Source organism: Aulonocara stuartgranti, assembly GCF_965226115.1.
Source record: "Aulonocara stuartgranti genome assembly, chromosome: 8".
In the NCBI taxonomy this organism is placed as follows: Eukaryota; Metazoa; Chordata; class Actinopteri; order Cichliformes; family Cichlidae; genus Aulonocara; species Aulonocara stuartgranti.
Genome location: NC_138959.1, coordinates 12,207,707 through 12,223,678, shown reverse-complemented (window position 1 = coordinate 12,223,678; position 15,972 = coordinate 12,207,707). Strand labels below are relative to the sequence as shown.

Below are 15,972 nucleotides of genomic sequence, written 5' to 3'. Positions count from 1 at the left end.
GGTTTGTAGAGTACGCTTGGGGAGTGTGATCATGTGTACAATGTCTCTTTATGTCTGTCTCCACGTTGGTTGAGTTTGGAGTAAGTGCATATGAGAGCATGAGGGTGGGAATGGATGTTTGTATCTGTGTGTGCCTGTATGTCTGTGTCTATATGTCAGGTTGGGTGTCAGGCGCCACCTCTCTGGGGACATCTCAGGCCCTCCAAGGTTTGGAGGCCTATCTCCCCCTACCACCACTTCCCCTGCCAGTGGCGGACCCCCTCAGACATCGGTGCGTTGGTGGTTCTTTGTGTCCGGGGATGGGCGTCCAGGTACACACCGGCTCACTCCTTGGCGGCCGCTTATCGGGGCCTGGAGCCTGGGGCTCGCTCGGGCCACTTCGGAGGTGGGGTGCCCCCGGCCTCTCGGCCTGGGGCTCGGTCACTCAGGCGCAGCTGGCTGCCGGCGGAGCTCACGGGCGCGTCACTGCAACTCCCCCTGGCTTCTGCTCCGCGGCTGCTGAGTGAGCCCTCATCTGGGACTCTCCTCAGCTCTTTCCAGGACAGTGGCGCAGCTGCCCCTCTGTTGGTCTTCCTTGGTCTCTTGTGTTCTGGGGGCCTCTGGATGTCTGGAGTTTTGATCTCCTCCACACCTGCTTCACGCCCTGGAGGATGGGGCTGTGGCCCCCCCACACCCTCTAGCAGATTATTACATGAAGGAACCTTTTAAAAAACAAAAAACAAGCGCGTCCATGCTCACAGGTGTACACACGGGTGATCACACCCACAAACTACACCCTTTTTGGCTCCTACCTCAAAGCACACTGTGTTCTGTTGATCTTATGTGCTGCACAATAATGTTTAACATTTAGTATTTACTGTCATATTCCCATATATCATTGTGATGTTGTTTATTCTATTACTCTTGTTCTCTTCTGCTTGTTTTCTTTTTTCTTTCTCAGCAGGTGATCCAGGTGATTGATATATGCATTTTTTTTTCTCTGCCCGTTCTGTTGGTTTTTGTCTTTTGCCCTTCTCCCCCGTCACTCTTCTCAGCTGTTTCTCTTTCCCTCTTTCTTTCTCCCCTTCTTTCCCCCAGTCAAGTCTGTCCCGTATTCAGTAAGTGAAAATAAAATAAACAATAAAAGGTGAATCAAATGGACCATTACGGCAAGGCTGGGATGGTCAGTTTGGTAAAGTAAATCCGTTGGGCATCTTTCTTTGCCTTTAGATAACAATTCTGATGGCAAAAGAGCCAAACGGGACAGGCCAAAAAAAAAAAAAAAAAAAAAAAAAAAGCTGACACTGTGGTGTGGCTGTATCTCAAAACCTCTGCATAAACCCTCAGATTGGAATTAAAAAAAGAAAAAAAAACGCTGGTAAAGCTCACTGGGCATCGCCTCGATTCATCAGGGTTACACTGAGGATAATGCATTATGCCGATTTAACTCTTAAAAATTAACCTTAAAGTCATCTCTTTGAAATGATCACCACTTTTTCCATTCCAGTACATTTCCATTAGTACCGAGACGACAGCTATTTAAGTAGTGGGAAGTTAAATTGTGCTTTTACTACAGTAATGGACTTCAGCAGTTGTAAAAAAAAAAAAAAAAGAAGAAAAAAAGAAAATGTCATATGCATGAGAATAAGTGAATACATATTACATTAAGAGAACTTTGAAGCAATGAATCCTTACAGACGAGTAGGAAACACTATCTTTGTGCCCAATACCATTAAAACAAAGTTTAAATCTGACCTATGGGTCTGCTCACAAGATATAGCTCGTCGATGCATCACTGATCATGAACCCAGTGATGAGATTACGAAGCTGCTGGATGGAAGCTAAAAGAGAGCAGATGTACAGTATCAGCTGACTTTGCTTTCTTGCCTGTTTTTCTGAGAGTATGATTTGATTTTTCAATTACTGTTTCAAGTTTAAGTGAGCCAGCTTCACAACTAATGCCTCATTGTTTGGAGGTAAATGGCTGCTTCCAAGAAGGCAGCACAAAGATTTAGTCATTTAAGACGAAAAACAGGAGCAGTTGTTTATGTTCCACGATACTGAAATAACCTTGGGAGTGGAGATAAGAAGCCATGGGGCCACTTCTGTTGTCACTAACAAAATGTGACATTTGGGCATTAGAGCTGTTTCAAGTCAGTGTGCATAAGAAATTTGGATTTGAACAACTGGCTCTTTCCATCTCGTGCCTCGTGAACAAGCAGAAACAGGTTTGGCCTGGTGCTTATAGTAGTTGTATCCATAAATTATCATCAGAGAGCGAGCTGCTGTTATTGTACAGCTTCACCCTCTTCTCATTGAGTTTCAGATCATGTTCCCCTTTTCTCTCGCTCATATCTCAGCTGCGACTTTGTCATGCAGCCAAGCACGTAATATGCTCTGAGCTCTGTATCATGTCCAATTATAATTAGCTTTGTCAGGCCTGAGCCCTACAACCCTCATGCAGATAATATGATAATATGTCTTCATAACCAAGTGACCTTACATGTGCAATATTTCTCTCCTTCTTAAGATTGCGTGTCAATAAAGTAATGGAGTCTGGGAGGTAGTGGCAGGGGAAGATTTAGATGATTGGGCTCTCAGGTGCAGTGATGTATAACCGTTATTATTCTACCTGTCGGCGTAGTATACACAGCTGGGCGCAGCATGGCGGTGGCTGGGAAGAGAGCTGGGCTTTCAAGGGAGGCCTTTGTTAATAAGCCTTTAATCCTTCGTTAAAGCCCGCTGCCGGGGGACGCGTTCTCATTTTCATTCTGTACATTTGGAGCTGAAGTAACAAGTTTTACTATGAAAGTGTTACATTGTTGTAGATATCTCACTAGTAACTCTGTTGGAATTGATTATTCTTGCTGCTAACAGATGTGGATTTGTGACATGGTCCAGAAAAGTGGGCTTTTCCGCAAATCGAGTCATCATTTGAGTGAAAATTTAGTCATTTAATTTAGTCTGTTATTTATTGATGCTTCTAAAAATCTGACCAAGTGCAGGAGGCGAATATAAAGCTTCATCAGTTCAGTTCAATTCAATTCAATTTTATTTATATTGTGCCAAACCACAAGAAGAGTTGCTGAAAGGGACTTTATATTATAAAGTCAAGATCCTACAATGTTAGAAAGAAAACCCCACCCACTATGAGTAAGCACTTGGCAACAGTGGGAAAGAAGAACTCCCTTTTAACAGGAAGATATGGTTTAGCTAACAAACTTTAGCTAACATACTGAGTTGTCTGCATGCTTGAAAATAGCAACAATCGTAATATATTGATTGTTGCACATAAATCTGTATGTAACCCATCTCCTCTTTAACGACTGATCCACCCGGAATCAAACTTTGGACAATTTTCCCCACATACATTCAGTATTAACATTTATTTGGTTTTTCTTAAAGATTTAGAAGAAAACATAATTCCTTTCATTTTTATATATATTATATCTATTTAATTGTCCCCATGCAAATGCAATGTTACATTCTAATTTTGCGTTACTTTCACGTGTCACATAACATAACATAACAGTCAAAATCTACAATTGCCACTAAATACAGAATGAACACTGCCTGAAAATGTTTGCTAGTAATAATAATAAGCAATTTTCTGACCTTGACAATTGAACCTTTAATATTTTTTTTTTTTACATATTTTGTACATTAAATTAAAAGTTGGATTAAAACATGATATTGCAGTCAATAATAGTCATTTGCTGCAACCATAAAGCTCTTCCCGAACATTGACATTTCTTTGTCATGAGTAATTTGTGCAGACTAAACTCTTGCCCATGGGTACAGACGTGTGCAGTCATGCAGACATTTTGCATTTCGGGTAGTAACAGAGGTCAGCTGAAACACCAAACACATTGGCAAATATGTAATAGCTGTAAAATTCCCATACACTGTTGCTTCTCGCCCTGCCCTTCTTGCTCTGAGGTTGATAGAAAGAACCGGACAAGAGAGGCTCTTTTAAAGGACTGAATTCCTGACAAGCGGCGGTTTCACTAACACTGACGCAATGTAATGAGGAAGCCAGAGGTGAGGCCTATCTCGGCACGTCTGTGCGGATTTCCCTGAGTGATTGATGTGTTCCAGTCAAATGAAGCATTGGGCTGAGTGATATGACACTTGTCTCGCTGCGACACACGTGTTCACGGCTAACGGTTATTGGTGTTGATGGGCCCTACTCCACTCAGCCAGCCCAGGCACAGTTATTTTGATCTCTTGTTCTTTTATTTCTGTCCCCCCTCTTCCCTGTTTTCTGTCTCCTTGCCACATCAAATCAGAGTTTAGAGATGGAGACAGAACCCTCAGGTAGTAGTTTATTAAGCTTCAGGAGATGAGATGAAAGTAATAATGGAGGCCAGACAGCTGGGTGGGCAGCTAGCATCCCAGGTAGGAAGTGACATTTTAGTTTTTCCTGGTAGAAGAAATTCGTGGCAGAGCGTTTGTGGCTTCAAAATGCATCTTCGTTGTCAAGTTGTCAGACAGAAGTTCCTGTGTGTCAACCGATTTCTCTGAATGTATCTCCTAGTGTTTGGAAAAGCTACATTTCAGGGTTCAGTAATGTGCTAGCAAAGATTTTGTCTTGCAATGCCAAAGTTGTGGGTTGTTATCTTCTTTTATAAAGTCAGATTGTGCACACTGCTATTTGCTTAGGTTTCAGATTGGCTGATTGGCTTGATAGATATGTTTTAAGACAGCGTGCATGTGGACATTTTTTTTTAAATGCCCATGTGCATTACCTCTGTGTCATTATCATTGTTAGCATCTTTGCATGCTAACCAAGTAGTGACCTTTCCATCAAGTTCACTGCTAAATGTTTGCTGCCACATTTCAAGCTAACATGAACACAATGGTAAACATTAACAAAGTGTGCTCAAGATGTTCTGGTTATAAGAAGCCACTGTTGCCACGGTTGCCTTCTTTTGCAGTGCTAGACCACGTTCAGCCCTCCTACTGATTTAGCTTCCTGGAAGCCCTGCGGTGAACACTTGAAGTGGATGGTGACTAAATGTAAATTTTGGGGTTTTTTGAAACAATATGAGAATTGTACTTCTAAATTCAGTTAAAACTGAGGTTATTGTTTGCTGGATGGCGTTACCTTGGCCTCCAGTCACACTGTGAGGAATCTTCATTTTCATTTGTAACCTTCAGTGTCCTTGCTGCTGCTGCTTTCTCGCATTTTCGTAATATCACAAAAACATCTTCTCTTAGGAGTGATGGTAAAAAGCTAGTTTGTGTATTTATTACTTCTAGGCTGAACTATTTTAATACATTTTTATTAGGTACTGACAGGGACTAGAATGAGAACGAGCATATTTCTCTGGAGCGTATTTGCTCCAAGTTAGGATTTGGGAGACAGACACCCTCACTACTTTTAAGATTAGACTTCCTTTGTGAAAAAGCTCATAGTTAAGGCTGGATCAGGTGACCCTGAACCCTCCTTTGGATATACTGCAGTGGTCTTAGGCTTTTGGGGCTTTCCCATGATGGACTGAGCAGTTCCTCTTCAGTTATCACTGCAATCGCTTATCACCATTACATGGTTGCAGGCTCTTTACTTTACAATATCAAGTACCTTGAGGTGACTTTTGTTGTGAATTGGCACTGTATAAATAAAACTGAATTGCACTGAGCTAATTACATGTTAAATTACTGTGTTATCAATACAAATTACAGACGTTTCAGTGTTAACATCCCATATTTAACTTAGGATGTCTGTAACTGTGTAAAGCTACAGCTTTTTTGTTTGTTTTTATGGTTTATATAAACAATACAAATCGTTAACAGCCAATAAGAACCAGCATTCTTAAGTCATTGGAGGTGATGGTGACTTCACAATTAATAGCCAGTTATTTCAGCATTTCCAGCAATTTTACATTAATTGAATTCATTAGTCACAACATAATAACATTCTTTAAATTCATGTAAATATTACAGTTCAATAGAGTTGACTCAGTTAACTAATGTTTTGCTTAATTCTGTATTGTGAAAATGAAACTAATCTTTCCCAGCAGCTGTTGTCTTAGAGTCATAACTCAAAACATTCCCGACATCAGACGGACTACAGACCAACACTTTTACGGCCAAGTGATCAGTAATCGGATCATTAATATCAAATGATATTCCATTACATCTGCATCTCGTCCTGAAGTTCGTTTCGTATTGATGAGAGCTGGACAATCTGTGGACTCACAAGCGTTTGTGTTTTTTCTTCTTCTCTGTTTAATGCCTGCTAGATGTGGGCAACGAATCCAGTGGTCACAAGATGGTCGCCATCAAATACTATCTGCTGCTGGTCCGTGACAGCTCTCATTATTGGAGGCCACCGAATAGTTACCAACTGATAAAAGCATATCACAGTGTGGAGGAAATTGAATTCTGGAGGACATAAATTCTGACTGGGAGAGATCATAGTCAGAAGCTAATTTAAGGAAGATTAAATTAATTTCAATGACATCCATTCTATCTTGACGAAGTCGGTACATAACATAATGTAGCTCTGTTGCCTCGAGATAAGAGGATAGTCATTTTAGACTGGGCACAGCAGTAGCTGAGGATCAAGCCCTAATCCCATTGCTGCAACCTTTTTTGCAGAACATCATGGAGGATCATGGAGTGTCTGACAACCATTATTCAGTAAGGGGATTTTACAAGTCTTTCAGTTTGGTGTGATAATTTAATTGACTGCTGACCCAAAGCCTCAGGACACAACTTGCCTTCATAGCTACGCAGCCAGCTCAGTTTTAATGTTCGCAGTTCTATTTATTATTTTTCATTTAGCGTCACATCAAACGTGAATGGCAATATATTATTTTTTTGAAGAAAACAAGTCATGCAGTATCTTACAGCTGAGGCTTTAACTTTCAGTTGTGTAATACAAATATCTGCTCTTTTTGCTCTTAATGCCTTAATATACTGCTTAATCTAACAGAACACAATAGGATGTCAGGAGAAAAAACACTAAGATTTTACTCCTGTTTTCACCTTCAAGTGTGAAGGTTAAAGCCTAAACGCTTTGTCCATTTTGCCCATTTTTTGTCTTTAATTTGTTTCTGAAAATAATTTAAAGCTTTCCCAATTCTATAATACTACCTTCTGAAGTCATTTGTCCAGCTATTTAGCATTAGAGAATGTCATGTTACATTCAAGTTAGTCTCTGTAACTTCAGTTTTTCAATGAAAATCTTACATTTAGCTTGTCCTTCATCTGTCGTCATGAAACAATGCTGTGTGTTGTTGTGAATCTCTTTCCATATTTTACAGCAGCTCAGTATCTAGTACACATTAACTGGGATTCTGACTGTATTTTCCCTCTGGTGATGAGGTTAAATCAAAGATCAAGTGATGTTTGATCAACAGAATGAGAAGCGCAGAAAGTGGCTGTGGGACAGTTTTCATTGTTTCTAACATTTGGTTTCACTTCAAGACTTTCTGTGTTATAACATCGATCTTCTCTAAAGCTGGCAGAGGGATCAATATTATTAAACGTTAAATTTTTAACACTGCCCCGTGGTGACAGCTAACAGCAACACCATGTACACAGCTGTCTGCAAAGCTGCGCATAGGCTCTGCGTAGGACCATGGTGCAACCAGTTAGCAACCAGCTGCTTAGAGCAATTTTAGCATTAAATTGCAGTCATGTTATTGCAATATTGACCTTCTGTTAATAGCAGCTGTATTTTGGTATGGAAGCTTAACTGTTCAGTGGAAAAAACACCATCCATAAGTTATAATTTCAGGTCATTATCGCAAAAATAACTAAAAAAAACATTGAGATAATAACCAACCAGGAATTGGACTTAGTGCTGCTTGGCAATTTTGTTATATTTATTGGTTTTTCAGTGGTAGAAAAAAGATTCTGAAATTTTGGTCACCACTTTGCAAAAACTTTATTTTTAGCTCTTATGTTGCTAGACGTTGGACTTTGTTCACCAGTTAGCAGTTGCTAATCTTTTGCTTTTACCTCCATGCTTGGTGTGAATCTTGAAAGGTTTGCAATTGCAGATTTGTCATACAAAATATTCAGATTTATTTGTTTTTAACACGAGCTAGATTATTATTAGTACAAGAACAGATTTTGATCTTTTTTCCCATTACAGCTCTTTCGCTTGAGCTCCAAACAAAGTCGCTTCCACTTTTGTACGCAGTCCTACAAACATGAAATCCCGTGTACAACATTAAACAAGTTGTATGCCATTATTATTTAGTTTGACTTTATATTTTTACTGTTTGAGAAATGGCCTTTTCTCTCAAGACAGAGCCTTGTGGTTGAGCTGTCTAAATGTCTAATGAATTACAGATGAACATTAGTGCAAATTAATCTCCCAGAAGTCCCTGGGTAATATGGCAACCATTTAAAACTTTAATCAATAACCCTGACGTTGAAAGCGTGCGGGCGCTGCACTTGTTTGGTCACAATAAACAGAATGCAGACTGCAGCCTCCTTTAAATCATGGTGACAGGCACAGTCACGCTAAATCATTAGAAGTGAAAAATAAATGTCTGCATAACTTTATCAGCTGTGACTCCATGTTTCCTTCGGGAGAATATCAGCAAAAACAACAGTGGAAATGAATGATTTATTATCTAAACTACCACTCAAGTCCTCTCATGATGGTTGTCTGTGTTAATGATGTACCTACTGGTGAAATGAGCACTCCATATCCTAACATTTAATTAAAAACAACATGTCCACAAAACATCTAAATGTCAATCAGTTTTCATTTGAACGTGCACTCAACGTACTCTGTTGTGACATTTTAATTATATTTCAGCTAATCAAACACGCATGTCAAATTATGAATTATTATTTTACAAACATTTTACAGCACAAAACTAATTTAAAGAAGAGCTGCGTGGCAACGTTAATTGTTGTACAAGATAAAAAAGGGTCTGAACTGTTTGTCTGTCATCATTTTTTTAAAATCAACTCCACATTTTGTGGTTTAAACTCAGAAGCTTTAAGTGATTAGGAAAGTGTAACTGCTGTTGCACAGTAATGCAGTCTTTATGATTGTTAACAAGCCTCCAGATATTTCAGACTCATTTGGCTGTGTCATCTTTTGACACGACGACGACCTCACAAATGTGCTCGCCGCTGACGATTGCTTCCATTCTGACGCATCGAAAGGCGTTGTTTCTTCCATGAGGTCATGGGTAATCTGTCTGTCCCACCTGTGCGCAGTGTGTATTCTGTGTATTTCAAAAACAGATTATAAAACTGAAGCTTGCACTGACGGCAAACTGTGCTCTTGGGTACCAACATACTCTGTGTACAGTATGCGTTGTTCCCGCATTGCTTTCATGCTGATGCCTCCTTGATTGTATGCAGACGCCTGTGAATATCAGACAAGTGCACTTTTCTTTTGTTACTCTGACACAATAACATTTTATTACCTTCCCCTCATCTTCCATGTTATGATAAATTTAGCCCTGATCCTTCTCCTCCACCTCAGAGAGATGATACGTGGATGCAAGCTCTGCGACTCCCTCATCTGTCTCTTCCTCCCACTATCCCTTTCCTGCTCTCCATCTTTCAGAACTGTAACCTATGGTCGCCAGCTGTGCAGGGAGCCCCAGAGTGTGTTTACGCTGAGCTGCACTTTATCACACACAGCCGCACAGCTGCCAACTTTACTCCGAGCATGCTCCAGCCTCCCTGCCTCTAGCCATGTTTCTTTTCATTCTTTCTTTTTTTTGTGATGATCCCACACCGCTGCTACATGCTTCTTTCTCTCCAGCTGCTGCCCTGCTGGTGGAGTTACGGTGAACTGTTAATGGCCTGTGGAGTACAAACAGTGGTGCCCACCACTGCCACTGGGCAGGCTTACAGCACACCTTCCAGTAAAAACTACACTAAAACAAACAGCGCCATTCACAGCTGTACCGGCTGCATAGTTCCTGTCATGCAGAGTTTAACAGTGCTCTTTTTGTCTTCCAAATTTTTGCAAAAGGAGCGATGCATAATGTAGGTTCTTCTCTCTGCTGGCCTCTTGTTGATGTTTTGATACGGCATTAAAATAATTCCTCCGTGAGCGGCCCGGTAACGGCATAAATCTGTCCTTAGAGTGCGGGGGGCCTGGTGATGAGCTGCCTCTTTCCCTGCCGACCTCTTGTCCCCAGGCGGACAGAGTTGAATACATTCACCCTTCTCTCTTATAGGGTCCCCAGTGTCCTTACAGCCTATCAGGACAGAGAAATCTCCACCCCCTCCCCCCTCGTAACATATCAGGATCCGCTGGTGCAGAGTTTCATGCAAGGTGACAGCTCCTCACACTTCAGTGTTCGGATCACCTCAAGTAGCTCAGATATCGGAAAAAATGAGCACACTTCCCACCGCGGTGACCAAATGTAGATTGACTGAGAGTATCCGCAGGCCGCTGCACCCCTATCCTCCTGTCCTGACAGAACAGGCCTGCTGGTAACTCTCCACATAAGAGAGCGGAGTGTGGAGACACATCAGAGGGGAAAGCTGGCTGCAGACAGAAGTGGGTGTGTGTGTGTGTGTGTTTGAAGCCATTGGAGGTGATGTCAAGTTTGCTCAGACTCAAGGATGGTGTTTGAATATGCTAGCCACTAATATGGCACCAGTATCTCTGTCCTCATCTCTGTTTTCTGTCACTATGTACAATCTGGGTTCGTCTCCTCGGCTCCTGACAATGTCCTTTCACATCATGTTATTGCACACTCGGAGGTGCAGTCAGCAAGCCGTCACTCGGCTCCTTTGTCTGAAAGTCAGGCCCGTTTTTGCCATTAATGCACTTGGTGCCTGCGTAAAAGTGTTGTGGATTTCCTTGTCAGAAAATCATTGACAGTGCAACTAGAATATCACTCACTACCTTCCTTATTTACACCAAAATGTAGGTGCGTTATCTCTTACGTGACAAGTGGCATTTTTTTGCATGCAGGGATTTAACAGGAGCTTTTCATCTAAATTATCTATAATGTATACATCAGCACAAAAGACCAGAGAGCCAAGTTTCAAGCCCTGGGCAAAAACTGCAAAAACTGCTTGTTTTTCCAGAGAAACTAAATGTATTTTACTCCCTCTGGATTTGTTGTTTTTAGTTTGTTTTTCTAATGTCAGCTCGCCCTGAAATGGTGCTGGAGAGATGCCAGAAAAAAAAAAAAAAGCATTTTATATTTCTTCTAATTGCAAAGATCATGGCTCAGCAGCGTGATACTCTGTTCAGCCAGTAATCCCTTTAAAGAGTACTCAATCTGTCTGGCTAGACACTGTCCTGAGGCAGAAACATATTTTGAAGGTCAGACGCAGAAAAACGTTCATATCACGCTTTTTGTGTAATATTAAAAAGAGCAGCTTTAGATTGCTGCGATGCATTTCTTTGTGTATAGATGAGGAAAAAAAGAGTGCAATACTTTTCCTTCATCTCAAAGCAAAGCAGGGTAAAATCAATAGTTTAGCAGAGAGGTTGGATATTCATTGGATGAATTTCCTACTTTTTTCCCCCCAGTTTATTCAGTCAGTTGTTCAGAGGATAAAATCAGCCATCATTTTTTGGCCATGGAGCAGTCAGACACGGCCCTCCAGTGTCTTCAGCTGACTCTTGTGGCCCTGTCAAGTCCTCCTTCAATCTGGGAGTCTGAGCAGTCGTGTGGAGGTTGACATGATTGCCTTTAAGCAGCCCCTCTTAGCCAGTGACACACAGCTGCAGCCAGGCACCTCTTCTGACAGTAAGAGCACCATGATGGATTGCCTTGCCAAAACTGCTGATCAAAGGAGGTCAAAGTTCAGATGTGTGTCTGGCTGCAGAAGGCATGTGAAATTACAAGAGATGGCTTTTCCTATCAAAATATCCAAGCATGAGCATGAATTTTTATTTAACTAATAGCTGCCTGATGGAGCTGGAGAGGAATTATGTCATAAATTATTTGGAGTTTAACAAATATAAAAAAACAAAGACAAAAAGCTCATGTGTCGAGAGCCGTAGTATCATGTATCATGTATTGAATACAAGCTTCAAACTTGACATTATGTCAATATTACAGCAACTGCTCCTGGAATTTCATACACATATTACTGCACATGAAATGCCGTCTTTCGGATGCTGAAGCACTGTGCTGAAAAGAGCAGACATTTAAAAGTTTCTGACATGTGTCGCACTAGTATTGAGACACCGCCACTGATGTAGGTGGAGCTGACAGCATCCCAGCCATTGAAGATGGCTCTGGGACATACCAAGTTTGGTATGTGTCAGCTCTCATTGTTGTCAGGATACATTCAATGTGAAGTCGGAATATGTAAACAGCATCATTAAAGAGGGAATTATACGAAACAGTTTGACTGAGGTGACAGGAAGATGTGTTTGATGTTTCCCCTTGTTCTTCTTTAAGCACCTAGAGATTAGATGGGGGAAATTATTTAAATACTATTAATTATAAACTATTTCAACAATAAAATATATTGTTGCTAATACATGGTGCTAATTGTGAGTGTGTTAACCATTTACTTATTTGACTGATGGAGCTAAGACAACCTTATGTAAACATGAATGGCAGTACAATCACAGCCTCTTGCTTGGAAGCCACTGGATGACAATGGAGGCACTTACTTTATAGTCCTCATCTAAATGAATGGGGACAGAGCCAAACCCCTTTTTAACTGCATATGTTAGGTTACCAGTGTTGTGTTTTTTTTAGTCTAAATTGTTTGATTGATTTTTACCCCAGATAACCTTTGATATTTTGATTAATTAATTAAATTCAGTCAATTTCAATCCAAGTCAGCACAGAGAATCTTTGTTTGAAGTGGTGGCAATTTTGCCAGATGTTAATATATTTTATTAACAAAAAAATTAATAACTAAAAATTACATTTTTTTTCTTTATGGCAGTAACATTTAATTTATATCCACTAAAGCTGAAATATACATGATGTAATATGACACTATCACTCTAACTGGTAGCCACGTAGCAGCGGGCTAAAATTATGAGTGTTTTTGCTTTGCTAGGTTGTGACAGCATTAGCAATTAGCAATAGCTGCAAAAGTTGAGCTAAAAATCCTTTGCAAACACCTACCAATGCACTGATATGACTCATCCAATATCTAATATTGCTATTGTTATAGTTAATATAAAATATAACTATCTGCTTTTTCTTGTATAATTATGTATTACAAAGATGTAGCATTGCCATTTTACCTATTCCTTACACTACACAGGGTTACAGGAATGCTATTGTGCTGAGCAAAATTACATTTTAACAATTGCAATAGTAGTCGTAGTGATGGTGTTGTCACACAAACACTGGAAACCGCATCACATATCCACAATAATAAAGACAAAACAGAAAATAACTTAAAATGACCAAATTGACCAAAATTTCCAATTGATCTTAAACATTTATAGTTCAAATCAAGTCCCTAAAGAAAACAGTACTGTAACTTGCTCTTAACATTTTTCCCAAAAAGGCATTAGCTGTATTTACAAAAATGTATTTTAATGTAATTTACAGTGTGTCTCTTCTGAACTGCTGGCTAGCATAACTTAACCATGAATTTACCAAAATTTGTAGCACACACCTTCTGAAATCTAATATCTGAGTTGTACGGCTGGTACAGTAGCTCTTTCTGAAACTTTATGATGATGCTTAAATACAAATATGTGTATATTCCAGTCTATTTGAGCACTAGGTAGAAATGACCTAACAAGGGCAATATTGCAATTTGGGGCATACATTCTTTAAGATACTTGATTCAGGAGGAAATGAAGTGGAATGAAGTATCCCTATCTAAAGATCCTGGACATAGTGAGAGACTATTGTAGCTGAGGTGACTAAGGAGTCTTATTTCTAGGCCAGATTCACATTAGTGGCATTTATCATTGAGAGGAAAGATGGTATAATTAGCTTGTCAGTCTACTTTAGGCTGAGCTAGCGCTCTCTGTGAAGAAGAATGGACCACGGGCCCAAGGAGCTGACAGCAAGTCGATAATGTGGCAATTAATGTTATAAATAATTCTAAAGCCAATTATATTAAAATGGACCTCATACTCTAAAACAGCACTTTATTTCCTATCATTTCATGAAGTGTTCTGTATCAAATAGCAGGAGCAGAGTTCTTCTTTATTTCGACATATGGCCAACATATGGCAAAGCCATAATGTGAAGTATAAAAATCAGAAGGGCCATGCAAGAGATTTATTTGTTGATTCGTTTGCCTTTGACTTATCAGTGTCGTCCTCATTGCTGAAGCATCGCCCACGGTAAAAGGCAAATACAAAGTGTAAAACCAGTTTTAATCAGAATGATACTGCCTTCATGTTGCTGGCAGTATAAAATGGGCTCAGCTTATAAAGAATGTGAGTAATTTAATGGCTGTAGTGGTTAAATATATCAAATGCTCCTTCTGGCCTTGGGAGGGTCAAGCCCAGTGTGATATATAGAGAAGACTGTGATGGCTGAAGGTCGTGCTTCTTCTGCATAATGCATGAATCCTGTAACTCTCTCTGACTCCAATCTTCTGAACTTGAACCTTGAGATGAAAATTTTACTAAGTAAATCAGCAAGCTTGCTGGCATTTCTATTAACCTCCAGTGTGGAACTGACAGAAACATGAATCACAGTAAATAATATCGTGCAAATTGTAAATCATGTTTACAACTTGAGCTGAGTAGTGATGTTATGGGATTTGCCATCTGTTTGCTGTTTGTTATTGCTAATTTCTTTGCATGGAAGTAAAAGAGAAGGTGATTTAAATGGGCAAAAGTATAATTTAGCACAGTAAATATGGGAGACTTTGATTGCTAATATGGAAACAAATTACATTTGCAACAAGCTCCTATTTTGCAAATCAAGCAACATGCATGGAGTATGTAGAGATGCTGCCTACATCCCTGATGAAGGTCGGCATTGTGATTTAATAAATGCTTACAGCGTACAGGAGATCCATTCAGGTGCTTTACAAAGTGTTTTCCTCTAATGCATGTTTCACTCTGGTACGTGGGGATTTTGTGCAATATCTCAAACCAAAGAACAAAAATTGATTAATGCGTAATTTATTGACAAAATATCCTGATGGTCTTTTCCTTTATCTTTCATTAAAGCTGTAATATTTATGTAGGATTTATTTTGCTTTTATTCAATGATATTTCCTACTTCAAACTTAAAAAATAGCCAAGAGCTTTGATTTATGCATGCATGGAGTGAAACAAAAGAAAGGAAATGTTGACCTTTAGAGGAAACATAAAGGGTCAGTGTTACAGCTGTGCCTTGCAGGCAAATAGCCTCCCAGTGCCGTTGATCTATCCTCGCAACAGGGATGAAATTCTTATCTTTTTGTTTTCTATTTTTGCTGGAGAAATGTGGAAAGGCATGTTGTTTTATCTTTGTGTACAGGCCACATCAAAGCAGCTATATTAAAAAAACGAGGAACAGATGAAGAAATGCCACCTGTAATGTTAACAGCAAAGTTTTTTTTTCTTTTTAATTTAAAGCCAATTCAGTGCAGAGAATCTTTACTTTGTTTCTGACTCTGCGCCTAAGTCTGCAAGCTCCCCTGCCCCCTTTCATTTCTGTATCAAAGGGTAAACTAATGCAAAATGTATATGTCCCTTGGCACAAAGGATGGTGGTGAGGCTCAGTACAGGAAGATCTGTGTGCTAAAAGCTTGAAACATCTGTGTAAACACATGGCTTTTTTCCAACCATGTAGACAATGTTCTCATAGCCTTAAGATAGATGTCCAAGGCAATATACCTTGCCCCGGGGCCATGCTGGAATGGCTTTGAACATCTGAAAAACCTTGAGCTTCAAGCAATATCCACTTTCAATGTTCCAGCTTGACAGAAAAGCATAGAAGAATTCAGACTGTGGCGTTTATTTGACTTTTTGTTGTTCCAAGCTTTGGTTCGATTGCGCCTTTGTATAGTGGAAATACATTGTAAAGGTATAGTCCTACAAATTTGAAAAGTGTTGCGGAACCATGATTGGTTTTCGCTAGATTATTTTTAAATTTAGAGGAGTGGAAG

The 15,972-nt window shown here is 39.8% G+C and overlaps 1 long non-coding RNA gene across 2 annotated transcripts in view; it reads left to right on the top strand.

The window, feature by feature from the left end:
- Positions 1–15,972, top strand: part of LOC309713528 — a 180,476-nt gene that overhangs the window by 160,388 nt on the left and 4,116 nt on the right. The window lies entirely within an intron of this gene.